The 14,401-nt window shown below is 33.1% G+C and overlaps 1 protein-coding gene across 12 annotated transcripts in view; it reads left to right on the forward strand.

Moving 5' to 3' along the window:
- The window catches only part of polybromo (protein), a 182,375-nt gene that overhangs the window by 63,517 nt on the left and 104,457 nt on the right, over positions 1–14,401 (forward strand). The window lies entirely within an intron of this gene.

Consider the following 14,401-nt stretch of genomic DNA (forward strand, 5'->3'; position numbering starts at 1 on the left):
TCCATCTATAATGACATAAAAATAGTGTCAGTGTTATCACTGTAGCTTTTAACCCTATCGGCACTGAATAACAACTTTTAATGTTTGGCATAGCGCTGAATATATATGTGTGATACTTCAACTAATTATGGTATCAGTACTAAAAGTATGATATCTCGGCAATAACTCAACAAAAGTCCCTGAAATATTCATGATTATACCCAATAATATATATGTTAAATTCAATACATAAGCATAACAGGAATAAAGGAAGGTCGCCTGCCACGCTGAGCCTTCAAGTCGACTGAGGTCGCCAACTACGCTGAAAGGGTTAAAGTGTAAGAAGCTAGTGAACATAATAAGGTATGATAGTAACTCATCCAAAATCTGTTTATGGTAAAAAGGTGAGAAGCTTTCACTAAAAGAATGCATTTTATTCTTCTGATAGAATTTTGTTGTTTTCAAGTAAAATAACAGAAAAATTCTTAAAAGAGCTTTATTATTTTTTCAAGTGGAGTAACTTAGAGAGGGTATAAAAAATTGTTATATCATTTATGAATAACCTGAATTATAGATATTGAATCACTTAGAAACAGTACAAAAATGATTATCTATCAGCCAAAAATTTTGAAAAGCTTAGAAAGCAAGATTTCCGAGTCCTTGACCTTAGGTTTCAGAGTGAAAAGCACATAGTTTGAAGGATCTAGAATTTTAAAGTCTTAGCTTCAAATACAAATTTCATATTAAAAAAAAATTGAAACAATAGCAAACAGAAATACATGCATATACTCCTTCAGAAGTTACTTATTTTTACTCTGTATTTTAAGTTAGCACTCTTTTTTTTTTTTTAAATTATTTTATAAGCATGTTGCACACTGCATTTTAGTTTCTGTTTTTTCTTTTGTAAAATGACATAGTTCTATTGAAAAGCTATTTGTAAATTTCATCCTGTTTTGGTACAATACTGAGAGCATGCTATTAGAAAAATATTATTTCTCCTTGCATAAGTCTTGGCTGACATGCAGAAGTATTTGAGTTTGCTACTTTTATTTCTAAGTTCATTTAGAAAAAAAAGTAATGTTATAAGACATATTTATAACTATTTTAAAACTCGTTGACCATAAAGAGAAATTGTCTTAGTAATACTTGAACTGACTTGATAAGTGAGGAGACCCTAACAATTCTTTTAAAAATTTGATTACATGGCTAATGGTGTGTGCTTTAAAAATTAATCATATTATTATATCATAACAGACATTTTTGTGATCTTTGAGTTTTGTGAGTTACTTTAAAAGATGATAATATTTGTCTGTAAAATTTGGAGATCATTTCTGCTTGTCATTGCTTGATAAATTGGATACAATTTGACATTGAGTTTTTTCTTGCTGCTAGTTTGAACAGTGGTATGTAGTATAAAAATTACCAATTTTTCTGTAACCAGAGTGTGTTAGTAAGGCTGTAACTTAAAATACGCAGGTTTGGACCCCCATCACACCAAAAATGTTCACCCTTTCAGCCATGGGGGCATTATAATATGATGGTCAATCCCACTATTTGTTGGTAAAAGAGTAGTCTAAGAGTTGGTGGTGGGTGGTGATGACTAACTTTTTTCCGTCTAGTCTTTCACTACTAAATTAGAGATGACTAGCACAGATAGCCCCTGAGTAGCTTTGGGTGAAATTCAAAAACAGACAAACAGACAACTTAAGTTTTTAAAAGAAATCTAGATGAAACTGATTCATTGTAGAATAGTTTTCCATACATAGGTAACACTGCACAACAATTTTTTTGAAAAGTTTTTGCTGATTGTGACAGGTACCTGATGGGTATGCACAAATATAGTTTTGGTTTTGCTTCATCACGTAGGAACTCTGAGAAATAGACAGTTAACTGTTTACCAGCAATAATGTATTTAGTTGCATTTGTGTTTCTAATATGCTATTAAGTTCAACATAATAAAAATTGTTTTGCTCCTGATTTCCGTTTGTATTCAATGTTCGGTGCATCACGTTCCAGTGTCCAACAGTAGTCAGCAAGCAATGACGGATTCCAGTTGCCCTTATATCGTTTTTCCATTGTAGCAATGTCCTGGTGAAACTGAAGATTTTGATGAAACAGTAGGTGATGGGCAAATTTTGATGTGATTTTTGTGATCAGCAGCCAAAAATATATTAGGAACACCCAACAGTGTTCAAGAAGCCAAAACTTTGTTGTGCACTGTAATCAGTTTAAAGATGTTTTTGTATTTGTATGAAACAGTGCTTGTATATTCAAATTTTTAATGAATATATGTGTGAAGATATGTACTGTGCAATTATATAAGTGCTACTGCTATGGGTTATACAGTAGAAACTATAGGGAAAAGATAACAGTATTTTTTAGAAAAGTAAATTTTTACTTTTAGAAAAAAGGGAAATGGCCTTTTAGTTAATGCTATTTCACATTGATAGCACAGAAAACATCCATAAAAAATGGTGAAAACAGTTTATACCTTCTTAACATATAGTTATATTTATTAACAGCTAAGACTTTTAATGTAGCTTTGTATCATTCTCCGAAAGCAGTGGTTCTCGGAGATCAGTATTTAGTTCATAATAATGGCAAAGTCAGAGTGATTTTTTATTCACTATTTTAGTAGTACAATGTAAAAAGATAAATCAAATCCTGTGGCTAGCTTGGTTTTCTTTGACAAATTTTTGCTCCTAAAACATTTAGTTATGGGTAACATTTGCAACATCTGTAAAAGATGCTGCTACAATAAGAAGTCAAAACATACAGTGTGTAAGACAATTCCCAGTCTTATGATATTTTATTTTTATATAGTGAATTATTAAGTAAAACATTTTTTATTGTATTTTGAAACTGATGACAATGCCATTTTTAAATATTTATTGTTTACTGTTAACTTTGTTTTCTCCTTTAAGGCACCTGCATTATTGAAATACTTATAATTATTTTATTATCTTCTGAAATTTAACTTAAGTTGTTTAATTTTTTAGTAAAACAAACATTTTTATCAGAATTGAATGCAATTAGTGGCCAACTAAAAGTTTCTCTTGTTGTTTGTATTTTTAGAAAATGTTTATTTGTAATAAGTTATGATAATGATCATATATCTTTTCCTTCATTAGAATATTCAAGGTAATTGATAAAAAAAATGCCAATTGGTCAAAAAGCCTGGTGCTGTACTCTTTCCATTTTTTATGAAGAGTTGAATGTAAAGTTGCAACTCTGTACATACCAACTAATAATTTATAAATTCAGTCAAATGAAATGTGTTCTAAAGAACATTGACTGAATGCCAGACAAAGACCTCTTCTTTCTCACTCATTTTGTTACCATATTTATATTATTTATAAATGATGAATGAGTAAAATAAGACTTTTTAAAAAAAATCATTAAACATCTGTAGAAAAAATGAAGGGAATAATACTTTCAGTTATAAACATGCTTAGGTAAAAATACTATTAAAATATTGAATTGTTTCCTATAGAGTTCTCCTGCTTTCTGGCTGGCTTTGAAGACAACATTTCAAACTCTTGCATCAAAAAATGTTTTGTATATAGATACAGTAGCATGGTCAAAATCTGAGAGAAAGTTTAAAAGAATAATGGCACCTTATCAGCTGTGATTATTTGATTGAGATTTTTTTTATTTTAGAAATTAGTAGATAAGTCTAGAAAGCTTTGTTAACATAGTCCTATAATTGTGTGTACCAATTGTGGCCCCCTTGATGTGGATTCTTGTATGTGGTGAGAGGATCTCCCAGAAAAGGTTCTGTACTTTCAGTCTACCTTTTCTGGGTGTAGTGGACATTATGTCTGATACTTGTGTTTGGGTATCGTGCTCACAAAACCAAGGCGTCACTGCAGTGACCTTATATTGCACTGTAGTGCATCCCATCATAGGGTTCCATGGTTGGTGGGGTCAGTGGGCACCAAAATATTCTTTGTTTAGTTTGGATACCCCTCAAATAAAAAAAAAAAAAAAGCATGACAGCATAGAGAAAAATCTGACTACTGCCAAACGACCTCACATCGATGACTCTGTATGGTCAAATTCACAACTTGAATCTGTCCTGCAATTTTTAATTATACATTATTTAACTGAAAATTCCTTAGGGCAGATGTTTCAATTTTTTATTCAGGAGGGTTTAGAAGGGCTTACTGGCTTTCCTAAATTGGTAAAAAAATTATGGTCTGGAGACATTTTAGTGAAAACATCTTCATAACAACATTTCAAACTCCTGTTGAAATCATAGGCCATTATGGATATACCCATTTAGGTTACTCCTCATTCTTCTTTAATTTTTTCAGAGGAGTTGTAGTTGAGAGGGATTTAAAGACCATTCCTGAGTCAGAGATCCTTGCAGGTTTCATGTCCTCCTACCACAGTCAAGGCAGGACATCTGAATTGTAAGGTATGGCCTTATATTCCTAACCCTGTTAGATGTTTTCATTGTGAAAACTTTGCTCATTCGAAAACATCTTGCCATGGTTCCTTGACATGTGCCCGTTGTGCTGATAAAGACCATGATGCTTTTGAATGCCAACTAGAACTGCATTGTATTAACTGTAATGGTCCACATTCTTCCTATTTTACTTATTGCCCTAAATAAGTAGAAGAGAAAGAAGTACAACATCTAAAGACAGTTCATGATATTACTTATCCAGAGGCTATTCCCACTTCCCTCTTGGACTTATGCTGCTGTAATCCATTCCACTACTACAGACTTTTCTGTGCCTCCTACAGAATCCTTAACAGTGCATCTTAATCTAGTACCCTCCAAAATCAATGAAGTTAAGGAATCAATATCTACCACATCTTCCAGTCATTGCTCAACCTCACCTTGTTCAAGCCCAGGTGTTTCCATGGGGTCATCCTCTCTTGACACCCCAAAAATTAACCCATTTGTTCATATTCTCAATCACTGGAATGTATATCTACAAACACCGACCTGCATATTCGATTCAGAGCAGGATCACTAGAGAGTAACTGACCCACATCCAGTAAAGAAAAAAAGCACAGTTGCAAGCAGAAGGTCTCCTTGCCATATACTCCTCCAAAATAAATAAAAAATGGCCATGCTAATCCATTGGAACTGTCGAGGTTTTCAATCAAATTCAAATGTGAATGACATCAAGGATTTGATTGACTTTTATCATCCCAAATGTCTTTCTTTCAAGGAAACATTTTTAAAACCTAATACAGTCACATTTTGACAATACTCCTTATACTAAAATGACAGGTCATGTGAAGGACAAGGTCATTGGGGAGTAGCACTGCTGGTTGATCAACATGTGCCCACTCAGTCCTTGTCATTGAATATTCCCTTGGAGGCCGTAGCCATCTGTATCTCCTTGGGTCGTACCATCACTGTTTGCTCTCTTTAGCTTACCCCTGAAAAAAATTATCATCCATCAGACCTTGATGCTTTCATTGAGCAATTGCCAACACCTTTTTTAATTTTGGGGGATCTTAATTGGCACAATCCCCTCTGGGGTGGTTCTAGTATTGATGTGAGGGGTCATGCTATAGAGCATATGCTCCTAAATCACAACCTGTCTCTCTTCAATACTGGCTTTTACACTTATTTTCATGCACCCAGTCAGTCATTTACTGCCATAGATCTTTCTATATGCTTGTCTTTGCTTTTCACTTGCTTTTCTTGGGAGGTTGACATCAATCCACAGGGTAGTGATCATTTTCTTATCATATTAAGAGATAATAACCATGGTCAGTGCCACCCGACCCATGTGCCTTAATGGAAGTTAGACCAGGCCAACTGGCCCTCGTTCACTTCCCTCTCGGGAACTTGTTCTGGCCATCTTATGTAAATCATCAACAGATGATTGTATAGCAGCAATAACTAACTGTATTGTCCAAGCAGCTGCTAAGTGCATCCCCAAAACCTCAACATCTTTCCCACAGCATTCCCACCCTTGGTGGAATTCTGCTTGTTCTGGAACACGAAAAGCTTAGAAACGTGATTGGGATAAATTTCATAGATATCCCATGCTTTCAAATTGCATTGTGTTTCAGCAAGCCCGTGCACAGGGTTGGCGAGTTAGACGTCAAAGCGTTAAGGAATCTTGGATTAAATACACCTCCAGCATTTCTTCAACCACCAGTTTAAAAGTCATATGGGACAAGATCTGGAAGGTGAGTGGATGGTATACTTCTGCCCCCCCCCTCTCTATCTTAATATTCAATGGCCATGAAGTTGCTGATGCTCAGAGCATTGTCAATACTTTTGGTGAATGTTTCTCTCATGTATCTAGCTCTTGAAACCCATCCCCTTCCTTCTTACCTGTTAAAACACAAGATGAACATCTGCCTCTTTCCTTTTCGAGTGTTCATCCCTATAACTACAATCACCCTCTTACACTGGTGGAATTCAAACTTGCACTTCATTTGCCTGGCAATACATCAGTTGGACCTGATGATATACATTATGAGATGCTATGCCACCTTTCTCCTGGCTGTCGGATATGGCAGGATAATGTCTTTCCTGATGCTTGGTGCCTAGCTACTCTACTCCATATTCTTAAACCTGGGAAGGATCTAAAGATTCTTTGAATCACCTTCCCTTTGATTTGACGAGTTGCCTCAGTAAGAACTTAAAGAGGATGATTAAATGCTCGTCTTGTTTGGTTCCTTGAATCAAACAGCCTTCTCTCACCCACTCAATGTAGGTTCCGAAGACAACACTCCATAATAAACCACTTGATTTGCCTTGAAACATCAGTAAGGGAAGCCTTTTTGAAGCAACATCTTGTTTCTATTTTTTTTTATTTAGAGAAAGCTTATGATACAATATGGAGATATGTCATCTTGCAAGACTTTTACTCATATGGATTGCATGGCAATTTGTCACTTTTTATTAAACATTTTTTAATGAATTGCCGATTCCAGGTCTGTGTCTCAACACTTCCGTTTTTTTCCCACAGGAACTTGGAGTCCCTCAGTTCTGTGTTCTGACTGTCACACTTTTCATTATAAAGATTAATGCCATCAGTGAACAGCTAGCCCCTACAGTTGCAAATTGTCTCTTTGTTGATGACTTTCACATCTCATGTCGGTCATCAAACCTGAGGTTTATTGAGAGGCAGCTATAAACTGCAATCAGTCATATACTTAAGTGGACCATAGCAAATGGTTTTCAGTTTTCTCTCCCTGAAACTGTTTACATTTCTGCAGCCAATATGGTATTCATCCAGATCCTGAACTTTGTATTGATGATGTTGTACTTCCTGTCATCCCAGAGGCAAAGTTCCTTGGTCTTATATTTGACTGTAAACTAAACTTTATTTCCCATATCAAGCAACTTTGTGTCAAATGTATAAGAGCATTGAGCATCCTACATGTCTTCTCTTTCACCTATGTGGAGCAGCTCAATACTCCATGCTTAATATTTATTGTCCCCTTAACCGATCCAAACTTGACTATGAGTCTATGGTTTATGGCTCTGCCAGAACCTTAGCACTGAAAATACTGGTTCCTATCCACAGTGGGCCACAATTTTTTATAGTAGAAAATCTGTCATTGTTCTATTTAGCCTTCATATCCAGGCACAATTAGAAAAATTAGATCTATCTTTTAATAGCATAGCAGTATTAACAGATTGGTCTCTTCCATCATGGCTAATTACTATCCCCAACTGTGACCTATCTTTGAGTCATCTGAGGAAGGCCAGTACTCTAGATTGGAAATATCACTCTATTTGCTGAACATCTTTCAAATGATCGATCCATTCCTATATACACAGATGATTCAAAATCAGATGACTCTGTAGGCTTTACTATGGTTTGTTCAGCTCAGTTGTAGCACACAGAATCCCCTCTACAGTTTTTATGTTCACTGCTGAATTGTATGCCATTTCTCTTGCCCTGAATCGTGTTGAAACTATGCAATATATGAATTGTACAATCTATACTGATTCACTCAGTTGTTTATTGGCCCTGACATCATTCCATGTCAGTTACCATCCTATTCTTAATATCCAAAACAAACTGGCCCATCTCTGTCTATTTTATTAGGATACCAGGTCACATTGGTATTTGTGGGAATGAGCTAGTTAACAGAGCAGCAAAGTCAATCTGCTTTGGCTCTATCACCACCATACCTGTTCCATACATGGACTATGGTTCAGTTATCAAAGCCCGACTGTAGACCAGTTGCCAGTCGACCTGGAGTGAGCAACAAAATAATAAGCTTTTTCAAATCAAACCTTCTTTAGCTCTTTGGCCATCTTGTTTCTGTAAAGATCAAAGGGAGGAAATTGTTTTGGCTAGGCTATGCATTGGTCACAGTTTTTTAACTCGCCACTTCTTTTTGTCTGATACTGATCCACCAATGTGTGGTCTGTGTGGCACTCAGGTCATCACAATCATACATATTTTATTATCATGCTGTCGTTACAACTATGAATGACAAGGCCATTTTAAACATATTTTTAAGGTAGGTTTTCCCTTGACATTAGCCAATGTCATTGGTGATACTGGCTGCCTCATTCATGTTTTTACATTTTTAAAAGCCATTGGTCTGTTTAACTTAATTTAAGGTTTTTATTGGACTATATACTGTTTTAGCATGATTTCTTTTACACATTTTAATTTTTATTTTGACCTGAACTCAGTACTGGAAAGGCCAGCTGTGGGTGACTGACAGCAAGTTTGAACTTAATGCTTCAGTCTTCCTGGCAGGTCTTCATTTTACATGTTTTATGTATTTTTACCATAATTTACATATACCATTATCGTATACTACATCTTGTTTGGCACAGATAGCCCAGTAGCTTTGTGCCAATAAACATGAAACACCTATCTCCCGATTGGGCCTGGGAATAATTTTCTGATCCGTTTTTCCCATTTTATAAACTGTCTCCAAATACTGCTGATTTCCAGTCCTTATTCTATGTTAATATTTGGTTTACATAATATTGTTTTGAGTGCTTTTTAAATCAGTGGAATTTCCAGTGTTCTTTTCCGTTCGTTGTGTTATTGTCCCTTTGTTTTTGTGTTGTCTATTGTGAACCTGTCACTATTCTTTTGAGGTTTCTTTCTGAACCATGCTACCATCTATATATCATTATAGTGTTGTGCTAAAGGAACCTTGAGCATTGGCCAGTGTACAAACTCCTCTCCCTTCAATTGTGGAGTCATATTGCAACATTTGTAAGTGTTCAGGCCAAATGGCCAAATACAGTGGTACTGCCCCTAATTACAAACCACAAATCATGGGAAAGCAACCAGTCAGCAACTGATTACGTTTTTGTATGTCATTTACTTATTTATTAATTTATTTTCGTTTTCTTTATTATTAATTATTATTATTAATATGTTTGTTTCTTTTCCTACTGAAATACTCAATGTAAATAAAAGGAGTTTAACTTTCGACATACAAAAGTGTAGGTTGAGACTACTTACCACTAGACATTATAGCAACAAGGTAAATAAATACAAGCCCAACCTGATATCAACACCATGGTGAATAATTGCACAAAATAAGTCAGTTTATTCTTAGTTAATTAGAGTATTTATGATACATAAAGAAGAACAGTAATATTTTTAATTGCAAGTCATTGAGAACAGAAACTATAAGGAATCAACTAAATAAACCAAATGCTTCTTATCATTATAATCTAACTTAACTATTTTGTTTTTTAAGACAGTGAAGTTAGTTATTTTATAATAATAAATGAGCCTAGCACTGTTGTGTTTTGTTATTTCCCCTATATCTAACAGTTAATATATATGGACATCCTAATTTATTACGTAACATATCTACTTGATATTACAGAAATGGAAAACAAACGTAAGCCTAATTTAGCATAAAATTGCATAATGTAAGTAAACTATTCTAACTTGATATTATATTATCAAAATTAATCTAATATTTACAAGAAATTAAGGGGGAATATTAATTGAATCTTAAATAAAATTCACAATTCAAAGAGCTTCTTCACTGTCAGCATCCTCTCCCCTGAAATATGACCATATATACAAAACCTCCTCACACCTGATGAAGAACTCATCACAGAGTTCTGCAAAAGCGGTCCATAGGAAACTATTCAGTACAGTGAAATATCTCTGAACCAGATGATTATGAGACTAAGAAAACAGCTAACTTAGAAGAGTAGCTAGTTTTGGTCCAGCTAAAAGTTAGTTATTTCATTTAACAGTTAATACAAACAATTTGTATTTATGCCAATAAAATAATACAGTGTAAATGACACTTAAATGTACTCTTAGAATGTTTTTTAAAAGACACTCTTTAACAGTGTTTATTTTATATATCTATTTTGCAAAATATAAATTTGAATAGAAATATTAAATTACAGCCTAAAATTTAGAAGCATGTGCTGTTGAATTTTTGTCTTGAAGGGTTTGTTTGGTTCATACCAGGTGTCTTTCTCACAAATGTTGCTGCCAGTTGACTTGCTGTGCATTTTTCTTTAACTTAATGCTGCACTATTTCAGATTGATTGCTGGGCTTTTCTTACTAATTATATCTTTTCACAAAATTATATATTGTTAATTTTTTTGAATATTTCATACCTTGCATGGAGTTCATAAAATTTGTTACCATTATTAATACAAACTAATAAATATGTGGTTAGCATAACTAAGAACTTGGTTTGGTCTTGTTTTAGCAGGACTGTGTTGAAGTTTACATATACACACACACAACTTACTAAACTTTCTAATTGACCAGAAAGTTGGGATTAATTTGAAAAAAAACAAAAAAAAAACTATGGATTCTAACAGAAACCAACATTTATTTGATCTAAAGAGATATCCAAGGGGAGTGTTAGTAATATTTGCCCTTCACATTATTTGTATTAATGTTTGAATCCTAAAGGTCACATGAATACAGTCCTGCTATATATCTTTTCTGTTAAGTTTTTAGTACTGGATAGTTAGTATATGTTTATCTTTGTAAGTTTCTACATAAATGTTAATCTAGATAAAATCACATTATGTTCAGCAGTAAACATTATGCTCTTATATGGGTTTTTGCTATCAACATTTGTAACTAACAATGATAACATTCCTATGCTGCAGACAGTTTATATTATCAGTCATTTTAAATTATTTATTTTAAAAGTTTAAGTTACACTGGTGGTTGAAAAGTAATACTAACTCATGATCAGAACAACTTACCTACTTAGAGTGAAACTGACACTCAACCTGGTAATTACTCTAACTAATTAAACATACTTTCCTTACATTCTTACATATAAAGATTATAATGTATTGTTTCATCAGTTTGATACTCTTGCTGGTAACAGTATTTTCAGCCTTAATTCCAGTAATAATCTTATGAAATTTGGCCAGCTTAGGAGAGTTAGGTTAACCTGAAACACATGCACACACACACACACACATATATATATATAATTTATATTAAACTAATAAATCAAGACAATCTCTATTTTGAAAGAGTAAGAATAAAAATACAATTAAGGAGTAATAAAATTAAACATTAAATAATTTAACCAGTACTGTTAAAAAGAGTTACTATAAAGTAATAATTTAGAGTACCTAATGTAGGAAACATAATTTTATTAAATTTCTTAATCGGAATGTAATACAATGATTTATATTGAGTACAATGAATCATCTACAAAATTTTCATTTTTTTTTATTGTTAAAAATCCAATTCTGAAAGCTGTAAAGATCTGTGCATGTAAATTATTAGAATATATTTTATAATTGTTATGTACTTTTAGTCATAGGCTTCAAAATAAATAATACATCCTCCTAACTACTCAACAGTTGCTAGATGGAAACAAGATCAAACAAGATTATCAGATTAGTTGTAAGTTTGTTAAGAAAAAATTGAGAACTTCAAAAAATTAAGATCCCAACAAGATAACACACATCTGGGTTGGTTTTATTGTCCTGAAAGTTTTACATATTCTACAGTAATTCCTGTGTGCAGAATCTGAAGATCCCATCCATTTTCTCCATCATATACATACACATTTTTACAAAATGCCATGTGTACTTTTACATAAGTGAATCATTTTTATTGATATTGGGTCACATTTTCTTATGCTCAAAATGTTGATTACCACTGCCTATAAATTTCTGTAGACCAGTTGTAATGTTAGAGCCTTATTGATTACTCTAGAACCCATGAGAAACATCTCTAGTATATAAACAATTAACAGGCCATGTGACATGTCCTTTCTGTATAGTATATGTTCATGCACGTTGACATTTGTTTTTCTTTTCAGTATTATTTATTCATTGCTGTGGCAACAAAAAGTTGTGTAAGTTACCCAAACATGATAGTGATTGTTTTCAACACGAAATAGCTGATGAACCACAACTTTTCACATGAGTTTAACTTGATCAGTTTTTGAGAAATTTGAGTTTTCCAAAGGATTCTTCAGAGATTTTGTAGCCCACACTTCAGACTAAAACCTTTTTTTTCCAGGAACATCATTTTACTGGTACAGAAATTGTGAGAAAATGTTTATGATATACTTTGCACAAAATGTTTCACTGGTTTATTGCAGCAATATTACTGAATTAGAACCAATGCTAAGATCTGCAGTATAGGAACCAAGTGAGTTGTGATTGTTCATTGACCCTTCTAAAACAAGTCTAAAAGGTGTCCTTCTTTGCACTGGTAACATATATGCATCTGTTCCTATTGCTCATTTGTTTCACTTCAAGGAAGCATACGAAAATCTCAAACTTCTTTTTAGCAAGGTCAAATACGAAGAATATGGTTGGCTACTTTATGGAGACTTAAAAGTCTTTGTGTGTTGTTGGGTCAGAAATCCAGTTATACAGAGTTTCTATGTTTCTTTGTTTCTTTTTTGTTGTTGTTCTTTTTTGTTTTTTTTGTGGGAATGGGACAGCAGAGCATGAAATCATCACTGAGTAAAGAAGCAATGGCCACACAGAGTCACCCTGATACCAGGATTAAAAAACATTGAACATGAAAATTTGATTTACACATAGAAAATCCTATTATCTTTATTTAGCAAAATATGGGGCTTAATAAAGCAGTTTATAAAGGCCTTAGACAAAGATGGTGACTATTTCAAGTAAGTGTTTGGGCAATTCCCAGCTCTTTAAGAAGCATATTTTAAAGAAAAGAGTTTTATTGGGCCTCAGATTAGGAAATTGACTTCAGATGAACAAACAATTCAAAAGGACAATGAAGAAAGTTGAAAAAGAAGCATGGATTGCCTTTAAAGATATTATTGACAAACTTTTAGGAAACAGCAACGACCCAAACTATAAAAATATTATCAATAAGTGTTCTATAAATTTAAAGAGTTGGTTTTTAATATGAGCTTGAAAGTTCATTTCTTACACTCGCATACTGATTATTTCCTTGAAAATCTCAGTGCCATCAGTGAAAAACAAGGGGAAAGGTTTTATCAAAACATAGGGAAATGGAGAGAAGGTGGAATGTCAGCATGATGGCTGATTACTGCTAGTCTTTGAAACAAGATGCACCAGATTCAATATCTAAAGGAAAGACCACAACACATAGCTTTGAGACTAAAAGACATAAATTTTAAAGAAAAGATCAAGATGAATGAGGATGCGTATTCATTTGACATCAGTGCTCTTTTTTTTTTCTTCATCTCGTTTGTCTTTTTGTTAGCAAACATAATAATGAAAAATATCCATTGTAGTAAATGAAGTAATAATTTAATCTAAGAAATAGTTTCCTGGTTTTGTAAAAATTATTTTTATTAATATTAATAATTAATATTAAGTTTAAATTCACAGGCCTGTATAATATTTCCTCAAGAGTTTTGAAGGATGTTATAGATTGAATAGATGAACCACTTGGTACTGTTTTTTACAAATACTTGAATAGAGGACAGTTGCCAGAGGTTTGGAAGTAGGGCAGTTTTACTTTCTTCAGGTGAAGGTAATAAAAATATTGTCAATAATTATCGGGTCTTACATAATGGTGGTAAAAGTTTTGAAATTCTGGTTAAGCAGGCCTCCCAACACGCCCCACTTTCTTTCTTCACTACTTTTTCAATACTTCCTACTTTCCCTTATTTTTAGGCAAAAAATGTTTTTTTTCCTACTTTGTTTTTTTTTAGACTCAAATACAGTTTAATTATTAAATTTGGTAAATTGTAAAGGAATTCTGTAGTATCATTATAGTAATTTATGATTTTTGTTTATTCAAAAGTGTATATAAAACCTTAAAAAAATTCATTTCACATACCCCATGTACAAAATGTCTTAAGACTTAGCAATCTATGGCAAACAGCAACCTGGGAAAAAGATTGTAACTAAAAGAGAGAAATGTTTAATTCTTTATTTACTGTTAAAAGAAAATAAGTTTTAAAATGTATTTATAAATAATAATAATGTATATAAACATATAATGTATTATAACTCAAATGTAATTATATTTTAGTAAAATACTA

This window comes from Tachypleus tridentatus, chromosome 10, assembly GCF_004210375.1.
Source record: "Tachypleus tridentatus isolate NWPU-2018 chromosome 10, ASM421037v1, whole genome shotgun sequence".
Classification (NCBI taxonomy): Eukaryota; Metazoa; Arthropoda; class Merostomata; order Xiphosura; family Limulidae; genus Tachypleus; species Tachypleus tridentatus.